The sequence below is a fragment of the Bombus fervidus genome, chromosome 1 (assembly GCF_041682495.2).
Source record: "Bombus fervidus isolate BK054 chromosome 1, iyBomFerv1, whole genome shotgun sequence".
NCBI lineage: Eukaryota > Metazoa > Arthropoda > Insecta > Hymenoptera > Apidae > Bombus > Bombus fervidus.
Window position 1 is genome coordinate 8,793,860 of NC_091517.1, and position 12,138 is coordinate 8,805,997.

General features: G+C 35.4%; 1 protein-coding gene across 3 annotated transcripts in view; it reads right to left on the reverse strand.

Annotated features, from left to right (window-relative positions):
- Sona (sol narae metalloprotease) overlaps window positions 1-10,648 on the reverse strand; it is an 81,324-nt gene extending 70,676 nt beyond the window's left edge. For 2 of the 3 annotated variants that reach the window (XM_072009189.1, XM_072009356.1), the window contains exons 1-2: window positions 10,168-10,648; window positions 8,131-8,457 (exon numbers count right to left, since the gene is read on the reverse strand). The gene's annotated coding sequence lies outside the window, so the exon portion shown is untranslated. The remainder of the gene's footprint in view (window positions 1-8,130; window positions 8,458-10,167) is intronic. The other variant, XM_072009281.1, reaches the window with a different exon arrangement.
- Window positions 10,649-12,138: the final 1,490 nt, after the last annotated feature.

The window sequence follows — 12,138 nt, forward strand, 5'->3', positions numbered from 1 at the left end:
CAATTAGTAACAGTTTTGCCCACACGTGAAAGCCGCGAGGAAATTAAATCGGTCGTTCGACCAAAGAAGCGGAAGTCAGCCTTCGGTATATTCTGTGTAACTACGTAATACACAATTATTATTAGTCAGTCGCCGAATCTTTGTTCTTTCGCGTAAACGTAGAATTAGGTAATTCAGTTCTTACGCGAAACTTCTATTCCTTTTTCGCTTGGAGTCAAACTGTTACGTTAGATAAGATGTTTTTTATCAAATTGAAACGAAGAAATGATTCGAACGAACCGCATGATCGATGTTACTCGTTGTTCGAGTTTTCTTTAGTTATTCTCGCATCAGATATACCTTTCAGGATCGTTGATTATACTAATTTGTCTTAATGGCTAGCTAAACCTATCACCATTAGCACGAGTACAAGTTCTTGTACATGTTCTTCGGAGATCAAACGTAGAGGTGCTTTAATTAGAATTCTTTCATCCGTTCGTACCGTATTTCTTTCCCTTTCTAACACGGTGGTCGAAGGATTTCGAGATTGATGATACATAATGTATTTAAAATCAGTTTAATTTTAATCTCTCTTAGGATGAATTTGCTAAGCTCGAAAAAGGCAATAATATCTTTTATTTTTCTAGGCAGACTGACGTAGATAAAATTGATTGATGTGAGAAAGTATTTTATACATTCAGGAGTATGTACTTATTTGCAATAACTTTTCACATTTTCGCATATCAAACGTAAAACAACTAAGATCGAAAGATGAAACAAATAGATTGCAGGACAACTGTTTGACTAGAAACAAGGATAGAACTTTTCTCCTTTGTATTTTCTACGTTGACAGAAGAACACAACCATACTAATTTCAAGTCTGAAGTAAAGTGAAGCATCGTTCGCTTTCCGCATTCTAATTAATCGCATTACATCTTTACGCGTGACTAAAAAACAAGCCAAACTAAAATGCCACCGTCATTTATCTATCGTTCTTTCCACTTTCTATCCATTACGTGAATGTTCCCTTTATTTTCTTTTATTAAAGAACCAGTAAAATTAAATAGACGAACTAAGATTTGTTTGTTCGTTTCAGATGATTCGGAGAAAAATTCCAGATTCGGCAGAAATCGAGGTCCAAGTTTCCTAATTTACGTTTAACAAAATTATCTTAATCCATTCTACGCAAACACGAAATCTAAATTCCTTTCTCATTTTGCTCATTTCTCACGACTTCTCTAATCCCTCGTTTCCAAAAAGAAACACGAGACACGAGATATTAATTCGTACTTCTTTCATTCTATTCCTTAAACATGAAATACCCATTTCCAAACGAAACTAAAATACAGCGGCGGATAAGAGAAACTTTAAAATCGATGGACTATGAATTTTAATAATTTTTGTACTGAAACTTTTTACCATACTGACAACACTCGTTTATTCTGTTTATTCGTTGTTCTTGTTAAATATAAACATTTAGTAGATTTACGTCTCATTTTATAAACTTTATTTTGTCCGCCGTTGTAATTTCATTTGTAAACTAAACTACAATATACTAGCACAATTTTCAGAAAAGAGACTAGGGTACCTTGTTCGCTTTCAATTTTCCATGCAAAAGAATACAACGTCTTTTCTCGCCCATTCTTGTCCCACAGAAAATCGTGCAACATTTGTCACCCACCTACACCGTTGACAATTATTTTCTCTACTCGTCGCTATTAAGGTAAGTGTCCGCTTGAGAGTAAAATTGCCACGTTGCTTTGTGAGTGACTGTTCAAGTCGTCGCTTTTATTTCGATAGAGGACAAATTATTTATTTAAGAACTGTATAAATGATATATCTATTGAAAATTCATAGAATTAAATTCATTTTGTAGGGCAGTCGCTCTCAACGCAGTGTCCATTCGCGAGAAATACTCTCGAGAACGATTGCCGTTAATTGTGTCTCGAATGGACGTCTATCCGTGGACTCCTCTGAGTGGCAGATTGTTCGTCAGAATGAAACTCCTACGACGCGTTCTCAGCTCGAAACCGCAGAAATCACCCTTTTCCAAATACGATCGTTTAATTAAACGCGACTGTGTCCAACGAACAGATGCAAAAGCACGTGAGCCATATAAGCGATCGGAGCTCGTGTTCACGTTATACAATCGCAGGCCACGATTTGCCCGTTACGGTGCGTGCATACGAGGCAGCCGGAGATATTGAAAACGAGAGTTTCGATCTGTCCGTGCTCGCTGTTTCACCGCGCGACGAAGGAAAGTGTAACAGGGCGAGAGGATTGTGCCGGAGAATAGAGAAATGAAAGTGGCCGGCCTGTCAATGGACCGACCGTTCATGCACGAAGTCGACATTTAGCGGCAATTAAGGCAAGAACACATAAACGTGCTACTGTTAAGACAGAAAATCTTTTCTGTCAGAACTCTTGTTATTTGGTTGGTCGATTTGACTGATGTGTCGATATAGTTGATTATAAATTGACAGTAGAATATTTTTGTTTCTATGCTACGTGTTGCTGTGCGTCTACGCGTTGGATCAAGTATTCATCGTATTGTTGCGGTATATTTGACATTGGTTTTGTCACTTTCTTATGGTGATAGAATTTTTATGACTTTCTTTCGCCTCATTTCGTAGCATAGTTTTGAAAGAAGTTTAACAGGTAAAAATGGGAGAAGTAGTTGCCTTTGGTTTCGTAGTTAGTATCGTTAATTCATTAGCTGGATCGTCTTGGACCAATGTTATTAGCAAACTTTTACAAATCAAAAGTTGCAAATTATCAATTCCAACGAATATCCTGAATATGACGTTATCAAATTTGATAATAAAACAAATAAAACTCTACGGTATATAAATTATTTGATTGTCATCTGTGAAATATTATGAAATTATACATTGAAGGAAAAATTGACGTGAGAATTTTCAGATTTTTGCTCTTCGGACAAAGCGTAGTTTCCGTGGAGAAATGTCGTCGGGATAAAAAGACGATTTAGAAATCCGAATGTATGTATGCTTCATCGTTTTTCTAACTCGATGTTAACAGTTTTCACTTTCGATCGAAGTGACTTGTGTTGTCGTCGTAATAGTCTTAAATCGTTTTTCCGTGTAATGATTGCAACAAGAAACGTTACATCTCAGGAATAAAAAAGATATTGTCAACCTCGTTATTTTATCAAACTCGTGTTAAAATCACCATTATGAAGATAGTAAACGAATGTTTTGGAACAAAGATTTTAAATAATATCTGGTTGAATATCAAATGGCAATGAAAAAATAGAAATTCAATAATTCAGAAGTTTTCATGTTTTTGTAAATTCTTCCTATTAGCTCCAATGCTCCATTTCTATTTATTTTAACCCATCTTTAGACAATTTAAAGATCCTAAATCGATCAAAGGTTTATTATAACACCTAAAAAATCACTGGACATATAATAACTACAAAAAAATCAGTTATTAATTTCTGAACACTCTTGCACCCATTATGCAATTTTCTTTCAAGAGATTCATTTAAAAAACCATCTGTTTGTAATTCATGTAGTACTGTTAGTAGAGTTCATTGTCAATCAGAATATAATTGAAACTCGTTCAGTGTTTTGGAAGAAAAAGAATGTATATAGATATATATATATTTTTTTTTATTTTATTTTATTCTTTACTACATGAATTATATATTATTATATAGATGTAATATATATATATATATATATATATATACAGACCTATATACGTAGGTCACGAATTTCGAAACTTTTTCATAATGATAATGCTAGGTCGTTGGTCGTCTTAAAAAAGTGAATTCTCTTTCCAATTTAACCCTTTCGTGCATATACTTTTTCTGTTTGTATAACAGCTGCAGATGAAACCATAAAATATTAGACTTAAAATTTAATTTTTAATTCGAATTAAATTTATAAATCTTTAATCAGAAACTAAAAAATATATATATAATCAAATTTCAAATGTAATTAGTTAATTTTGGATAAAGCACAATTTGCTATTCAAGCAGAACATTTGAATCGTTTTTCACAAGTGAGAATCGCGAAATTTAATATCATGAGAACGAAAAAGTGCAACATCGTTTTATAGATACGAGTATATAGAATTTTGCGTTTCAGCAAAAATGAATCGTGTTCCTAGAATCGAGCTTTAAGTTACGTTTTTTGTACGCGATGACCGTGCTGATTACGATTTTCTAGCGAATAAGAATTATTTATGTAAAAGCAGGTACCCGCATCGTGTTTGGAAAAGAGGATGTACGGCAGTGACACGTGGAAATGTTTCCATTGTTGGACAAGGGCAACGTCATTGCTCTTGGTTATTTAATTTATTATTTCCTTTCCACGCTGCCTTTAAAGATAGAACAGTTAAACACAGCATCTAAGTTTTATTCCAATACGAGTTTTCAGTCCAAATGTTTAATTAAATTTGATCAAATCTAATTAGATTTGAATTTAATTAGAATTTAACGTGTTTTAAGTCAAAGTCTCGATCTTTTAATATTTATATTTTAAAAATGTTAAATAACAAAAATTAAATTTCATATTCCACATAATCTAAATATTTCATTTTTCTGGAGAACGTAAGTTCGATTTTCCCGTTAAATAACAAAAATTAAATTTCAAATGTAAATAAAAATACAAGCTTTTCGCTAAAGGAAACATATTTCGGGTCATAATATATTAATATATTACGATTACATACGATAGAAAGTAAAAATTAAAGCAAATAGAATAGTTAAAAGTGACTCTACATCAGGTGTTAAATTATTCATTGAAGTAGAATCTGAACTTCACGCTTCAAAATTCGATTAAATTGTTAGAATTGGTAGAATAAATTAATACAAGAAGGAACTCTCAATGAAGCTATTTCAAAATAGAAGAAACTAACAAGTACTACTATTAACTTTAATTAAACATATTATGGTTGGAATCGCTAATCAATTAAATCTAATTTGATTCTTACATGGTATTTCAACATACTCTGGATTTTATGCAAACCGATACGCGCCCAAATTGCTTGTATTACTTCGAAACGAATGTAAATTCTTGTATTACTAAGCTCATGAAAATCCAATCTATGTACACATCGTCTAATTAATTAGCTTCTTTTATAGTTTCGGAAACCGATGCTCAATTCCTCGTATGTTCGAACAACGTCACGCATTTCGCTTCCTATAATATACTTCTCCTCTTACGAAACCGCGTTTATTTAACGAAAAGGAACAGTAATATGAAGGAAGAAATCTTAATTTAATCGCACTATCGACTTCGTGTTCGAGATACGGGCTCGACGCGTGCATAACTCGCATTTTCGAAAGGAAAAACCAAGCTAATATATTCCATTGGCACGATAGTTTGGTAAACACGCTTTCATTGATACCGAAAACAATGACCGTGTTTCTAGAATGTTTAACCGGTCGAATACGCAGCCTACAATTAAGGAGTAGAAATGGAAAGAAACTGGGGCAAAGAAGTGGAAGTCCACTGCAGGAAAAGTAGCACAAAATTAGCGCTATCAAAAATTTTGGCATTTACCCTCAATCGATAGTGTTAAATTACAGTTATAATAGTAATAGTTGTGTATGTATAATAACTGGATTGCGGATGTTTCTGCAAACTCTTATTTTTATGAACCTAATCAGACAAGCAAAGTAAAAATTATTGAAGCTAAGTAAAAATTTAATTCATTCGCTGAATGTTACGCTAAGTAATATACGCTGTACTTTCAATATTTTGTATAGTTTTGTATACGTTACATGTTACGCGCATTATGTGCGATTTTGCGATTCTAGATTTCCTATAAATGCCTAAAAATCCGTAGTGTAATAATAATTGTTTATACAGTGATGAACAAAAGTACGATGAACTGTATTTTGGCACGGGCAAGCTCTTTTGTAAAATTTTATTTGAACTTGTAAAAAATACCATTCTTAAATAATTGTATATTATCTAGAATGAAAATATATTAAGTATATACTTATACATATATTCTATTTTATCTATAATATCATGTATAAATTTCATTTTACATATACCCGTATAACGAGAAGTGTTCTTTTTAACATTTTCAATTGATTTAACCTTTGACCGCATTTTCAAAAGTGATTCCACGCTGTTGTAACACAAAACAAACTACAAATATGTAACGATCTTTCCAAATCTCTTACTATAACCACTTTAAGAATCATAGGCACGAGTATGCAAATGACGAATGTTCGTGTTACAACTTAGGATTATGATTAGCGTCATGTGTCAGTTTCACCGACAACGATGTTAGTTTTCAGCAATTAGGATCGCAATCAGAACAGACGTGATTCACTTGTTACTCGCTCGGCATTCCAATAAAATTTATAAGTGAGCGGTCGTTCAATGTTTATGTAAATGAACAGATTTACGTAATACCGGGTTATCATTTATCTTCTCTAATTATTCCTCCAGCGAATCGGAAGTCGTTTCCTCGATGCAGCATGACCCTTAGCAAAATAATCGATTGGACGCGTTTCACGCGAATAATTGCTTTGTTATGGTTATTTACAGCGCGGCGAAAAAGGTAAGTCGAGGATCGTTAATTGAAAGCAAATAACCAAAGTAGAGGAAATGTAAACTGGCTGAACGAAATAACAATAAAGCGAGAAAGTAATTTATCCACAAGACGAGGTAGTTGCGAAAGTTTTGTCGTTTTATCTATTATCTATAGATATCGTTACCTTTTTAAATAAATTACGAACTTACGTAAAAGCTAAATCTATATAACAATTGTGCTACGTATATTACTTCAATAAGAAGAAACTAAAAATATAAAATCGTGTACGAACGTTTTTAAATTCTTGAAACATATTAAATTATTTAATTTCATCTGTAACATATATAATGTTAGTGTAACTAATATGGTTGTTAATGATCCTTACGAGTTGATGCAATGATCAAAAGAAAATTAAATTAAAATATCTAAAAATTGATTTTTGTTTATTTTATGCCAAATATCCAAGTAAGAAGTTCGTTAATACGTCAAGTATGTATATGGCGATGAAGTTATAAATGAAAAATCATAGCATAATTTCGCTTGAAAATCAAGCACAATTAAATAGCCGAATATTTATACACGAGGATCATGTCAAACTGGTTATTGATGACTTCATAAGAACAGACAATTCTCTATTAAATCTCAGACAAAGTATTAACCAGGTAAGAAACAAACAAGGAAAGAGTCATAAAATTAAGGGGACAATACTTAATTATATAGAAAAAAAGATAAAAATATTAAAAACACTTGTTTTATTTCTATTGGTACGTAAAACCGACAAAACTTTTTCATTTCATAATTTGTTCGAATTAAAAGTGAAATCGTGAATAATAGCTGAACGTTTTGCATTTATGCGGAGACTGGTAATTTTACCAATTTTGTTACTGACGCTTCACTTTGGTTTATCTTATCGCGTTCTAAGCGTACGTGCACGAACATTATGCTGCAATTTGATATATATTCTCCGCTATAAATTAGAGGTTTACGAGCGTAATGTTAGAAATTGATCGAATTGAATTTCGTTTGCAAATCATTCCCGACTATAACGTTACCTATTACGTGCCATATTTTTGCCTTGATAGAGTGTACTATTGCTATATTAGGAAACTTTCTATCATCTTCTGGCTATTATCGCATACAAGTTGAAGAAAGGTGGATATTAGTTAGATAAATGGCGTATTAATTATGCATAAAACGAACATAATATGTAAAATTACAAAACAAAAAAGGCATTCATGATATAATATACCTTATAATATTTAATATGTAGATGAAGCAAATCTCTATTTCTTCTTCAAACATGCTTATAAAATTATTAATTTGCATAAACATCGGCAGTCTAACTATAATGAAAGCACGTAGATTAGATTAATATTCAAATTTCACAGGCAAATTTATAGGCTTCACAGACTAATGCATAAAATGTCTTCTCTCTAAAGCGTCTCTTTAGACACCAGTAACACTTATAACCATCTCATCACAATTGAATCCAAAAGTGAATATAAGAAACGAACAATACAAATACAAAATAAACATTTTTATCTATAAATAATCAAGAATGATCGTGAAATTCGGCATATTGAAGATCCAAAAATCGAAAAAATCATGGTAAAAAATTCATTCAGGACTTACGTCATTTATGGTCGACAGGCTTGGAACTGCGTCGATCGAGTGCACGATATTCCAGAACCCTCATGTTTCCATCATCGCGGCTGTCGAAGATCTTCGGTGTCGTCACGACGACGGAACCACGAAGAAGGTAATTCAACCCCACGTATCAACGACGTAAAAAATCAAATTTGCTACTATACGGATCGAGGGTGAACCGTGTCTCGATCTTCCCTCAGCTGCCGTCGAATCAAAGGACTTTACTTCCGGCGAGACTTCGGTGCGCACCAATTTCCTGATCACTGCACATCAACACACTGCCGGATCCTTTTCGACGCTCGTTTCCTCTGCCTTTGTATTTTTACGTTCGCGAATGCAATGGAAAAAAAGCAAATTTCAGTAAAAAAGAAAAAAAGAACCGTGCACGAGTGAAAACGCGTCTCTTCGTCAGTTTCGATACGAAAAAACTTGTCTTCTCGATTACGCAAACGCGGCAAACGGGCTAAAAATAAAAGTCGCAAGCCGAAAACCGGAGAAAACAATGTCTCACGTGCGTCGCGCGCGGAGATTCGCAGCTGACTGCGCTACTATGGTTCGTTATGTCCCCTTCAATAGCAGGTAGCTGCCACCGCCGATTTGACGAAGTACGAGGACGCCTAGGTAAACAAAACGCGGGCTTGAAATGGAAGATATTACAAAGTGAAAAACGGTCGAAGCTTTGTTTTGTGGTCAAGTTTACAGGGAATTCTTTCGAAGTTGTTGATATCGACGGATTTTTTCCTACAGCACTACATTCAGATACTTTTTAATTTTATATTGAAAGTTTGAATCAATATGAAGAATGGATAAGTTCTAATCTTATTCGAGATTTGAAAAATTATATGCAACATTGCATTAAAGATTTATTGTTATAATGTTTGTACTAACTCGTTAAAGATAAGAGATAGAGCAGGATGTGAAAAATTAGGAATAAATGGTTTCTCTTAAATATAAAATTAGATTTTCTTTAACACGAGTTCGAAAGTGATAAACATGCTCTAATTGAACTAATTTTGAAGCTTGACGTTAATTAATCAAATCATAACGAATGATTAATCTATCATCAAAATCAGCTTGCATTACTTTTTTTATAGTGAAAGGTACAATGTGTTATCGTTAGAAAATGATTGCTCTGAAAATGTAACGTTTTCAAACGACATTCGAATAAAAATGTAAATTTTTCATTTTTTAAAATCTTAATTTCATAAATCTTCAAAATCTCAAGCAACATAGATTTTTTAATTTATCTTAACAAAAATATCGCGATCATAAATGAAAAAATAGTGTCATTTATATAGATACTAATAACAAATAATAATAATAAAATAATTAAGATAACATTCTACTGCTTCCACCAAAAAAAATTAATCCCTTTTCATCGCTTGAATGTGTTCAAATAACGAAATTATTGAAGAATTATAGTTTAATCTATGTACACTACTACTAGAACTATTTGATCATAATTTATAGAACGCTACAAAAAATATCATTAAATTCAAGCACGACAAATATGCTCTAGCAACAGACCAAAAAGAAGAAACCTGTCTATTGCCACCGCGAATTACGTTTGGCAATGTCTGCGAAACAGCCGCTTCCTGACACTAAGGTAAGCCTGTGAATCCTATAAGGCCGTGAACGCGTTCACCTTTCAAGTTTCTTATTAACTGTTTTCACCGACCGGTATCTTCAAACGGAGAACACGAAATCGACTACTGTCGACAGGAACAGAAATACGAGTCGTCTAGCTGTCTATCTCTCTATCGACCGTGTCTGACACGCACACAGTGCCATTGTCGTTAAATGAAACGTTTACGTCAATAGGTTAAACGACAAAAGCTACAAGAGCAACTTGGCAAAGCACACGATCCTTTTCTCCAGTTTTTCAGCATTGCCCGCGGAAAGCAAGCTCGCGCCTGGGTATCTGGCACAAGTGCATGTATCCCGTGCACGTACGGAAGACGTGCACTTTCGCTGTCGATCCCATATTCTCTCTTTCTCGATCTCCGCAGAGAGTGTCCTTACGCGATATACAAGTATCCTGCGACACGGCTAATCTGTCGTTCCCTATCCCTTTTCCACTCTTCCTCTCATGGGACGAAAATTTTGCGTGCGACGAAATAAATTCTTTCAATTTTTGTATTCAAAGACAACGAAGGAGACGGGCGATGAAAAAGTCTCGGCAAGCAATTAGATCGCTAGAGACGCGCGTGTCACGCGTTTCCTTCTCCTCTCGTGCGGGACGTTTTCACGGTGCTCGAATCCACGGGCATCTCTTTCCGTCGACGGTACCGTTTTCGTTAATTCACCCCGTTAGGATGCGGATAACGGATAACGGTCGTGCGGCAATGATGGTCGAAAGTCGGTAAAGACCCAAGATCCCGCTTCTCGAGGAGACCGTGATAGACCGACGACGAAACGGAGAGGAGAGGCCGGCGAAAGAGCACACACCGCGGATTGGAAATTAATGCGAATGCGCGAGCGGACTCGGTCTAACTGCGGTAGACGATACCCGTCGACGTCGGTAGCAAAAGCAAAAGGTGGGGAAACGATCCAGGGACTGGGGACTACTCGCCACTGCTGGCGATTGTGATTGTTAGCGCACGGTTGTTCGGTGCGTGCACACCGTCGAGACCAGAAGAGAAGGTTGCTCTCCTCGCCTCGGGTCGGTACGTTACTGGCCGACCTGGCTCGTTTCAAAATCGGGAAAGTCGCCGTGATCCAGGAGGGGCTGTCCTTCTTGAGCTGTATCCCCTTTCAACGCTATCGATATCGGTGGAGACCGGTGGACTCTAACGATCACGCTCGATCGCCGTTTCCTCCGGCGTCGATTACGCTTGACGTCTCCTTCGTCCCAAGCAGCTAGATCCTCTCCTTAACTGGCCATTCGTTAGACGAATTCTTTTTGCGGGAACCGGCTAATTTTCTACAATCGATTGGCTCTGTTAGAATTAATTAGGATAGGAGGAGAGAGAGAGAGAGAGAGAGAGAGAGAGAGAGAGAGAGAGAGAGAAAGAGAGAAAGAGAAGAAACCGTACATATGCACGGAGAAAGTACCCGGAGTACCTAAGATAGTCGAGGATGGTGGACGTTTATACTTGTTTCGAGTTACTCCGGCGTGATTTACGGTTTATGATCGAAGATGTTTTTTCACGCTTCCAGGAACGACGTTTGCCGCATTTTAATATTCATGGTGTTACGCAAATTTACCGATTGGCGAACGGTTCCTAGAACAGAAACTCGTCGACAAATTTTCTTTCTGATCTTCTGTTCAAAACAGTACGTTGTATCGCCGGGAGTAAAGATTTCTAAAGGAGTAGCATTCGTTCGCGCCAGTTTAAAAAGAGAATGGTCTCCCGCTTGGCAATTTAATATTTGAAGATGTGCGGAATAAAACGATTTTTTCCTTCTTTTTTCGTTGGCGAGGACTAAATTAGGATGAGTATCAGTATTTAAATGCAAAGTGAACAGTTTTAGGAGCTGTTATAAATTGATATTTTATGGGCGATAAATAACTCTATTACTTATAAAGAGAAGAATATTATTATTGGAAACTAGAGATTATTTTCCAATATTTTCATTTTTTAATGTATTATATAACTTTCTTACCTTCTCCAAATATTCCTCTTTCAAGAACAAAAATAAAACATTTAGCTATCCTCAATCGTTTCTATATCTATAAAATTTATTAAACAACTAACTCAATTACCAGTCACTCTCCATTCTCACGATACATTTCCGACCAGATCCTCCCTCGCAAGGACGAGTCACGCCGGTCGACGTCTTGTTCTCGGAGAGGAAACGATTGCGGGAACGAAATTGCAGACTACACGGCCGGAAGCGTGTCTACACTTCGCGTGACTTGTCCGAACCAAATCTCGAGGCACTTGACTCTTGATGGATGTAACATCTAACCATTCTGCGATCCAGAACTAAAAAACATATCTTCCGCTGAACTGAAATGTAAAATACGAGAGGAAGGAAAAGGAAACAAAA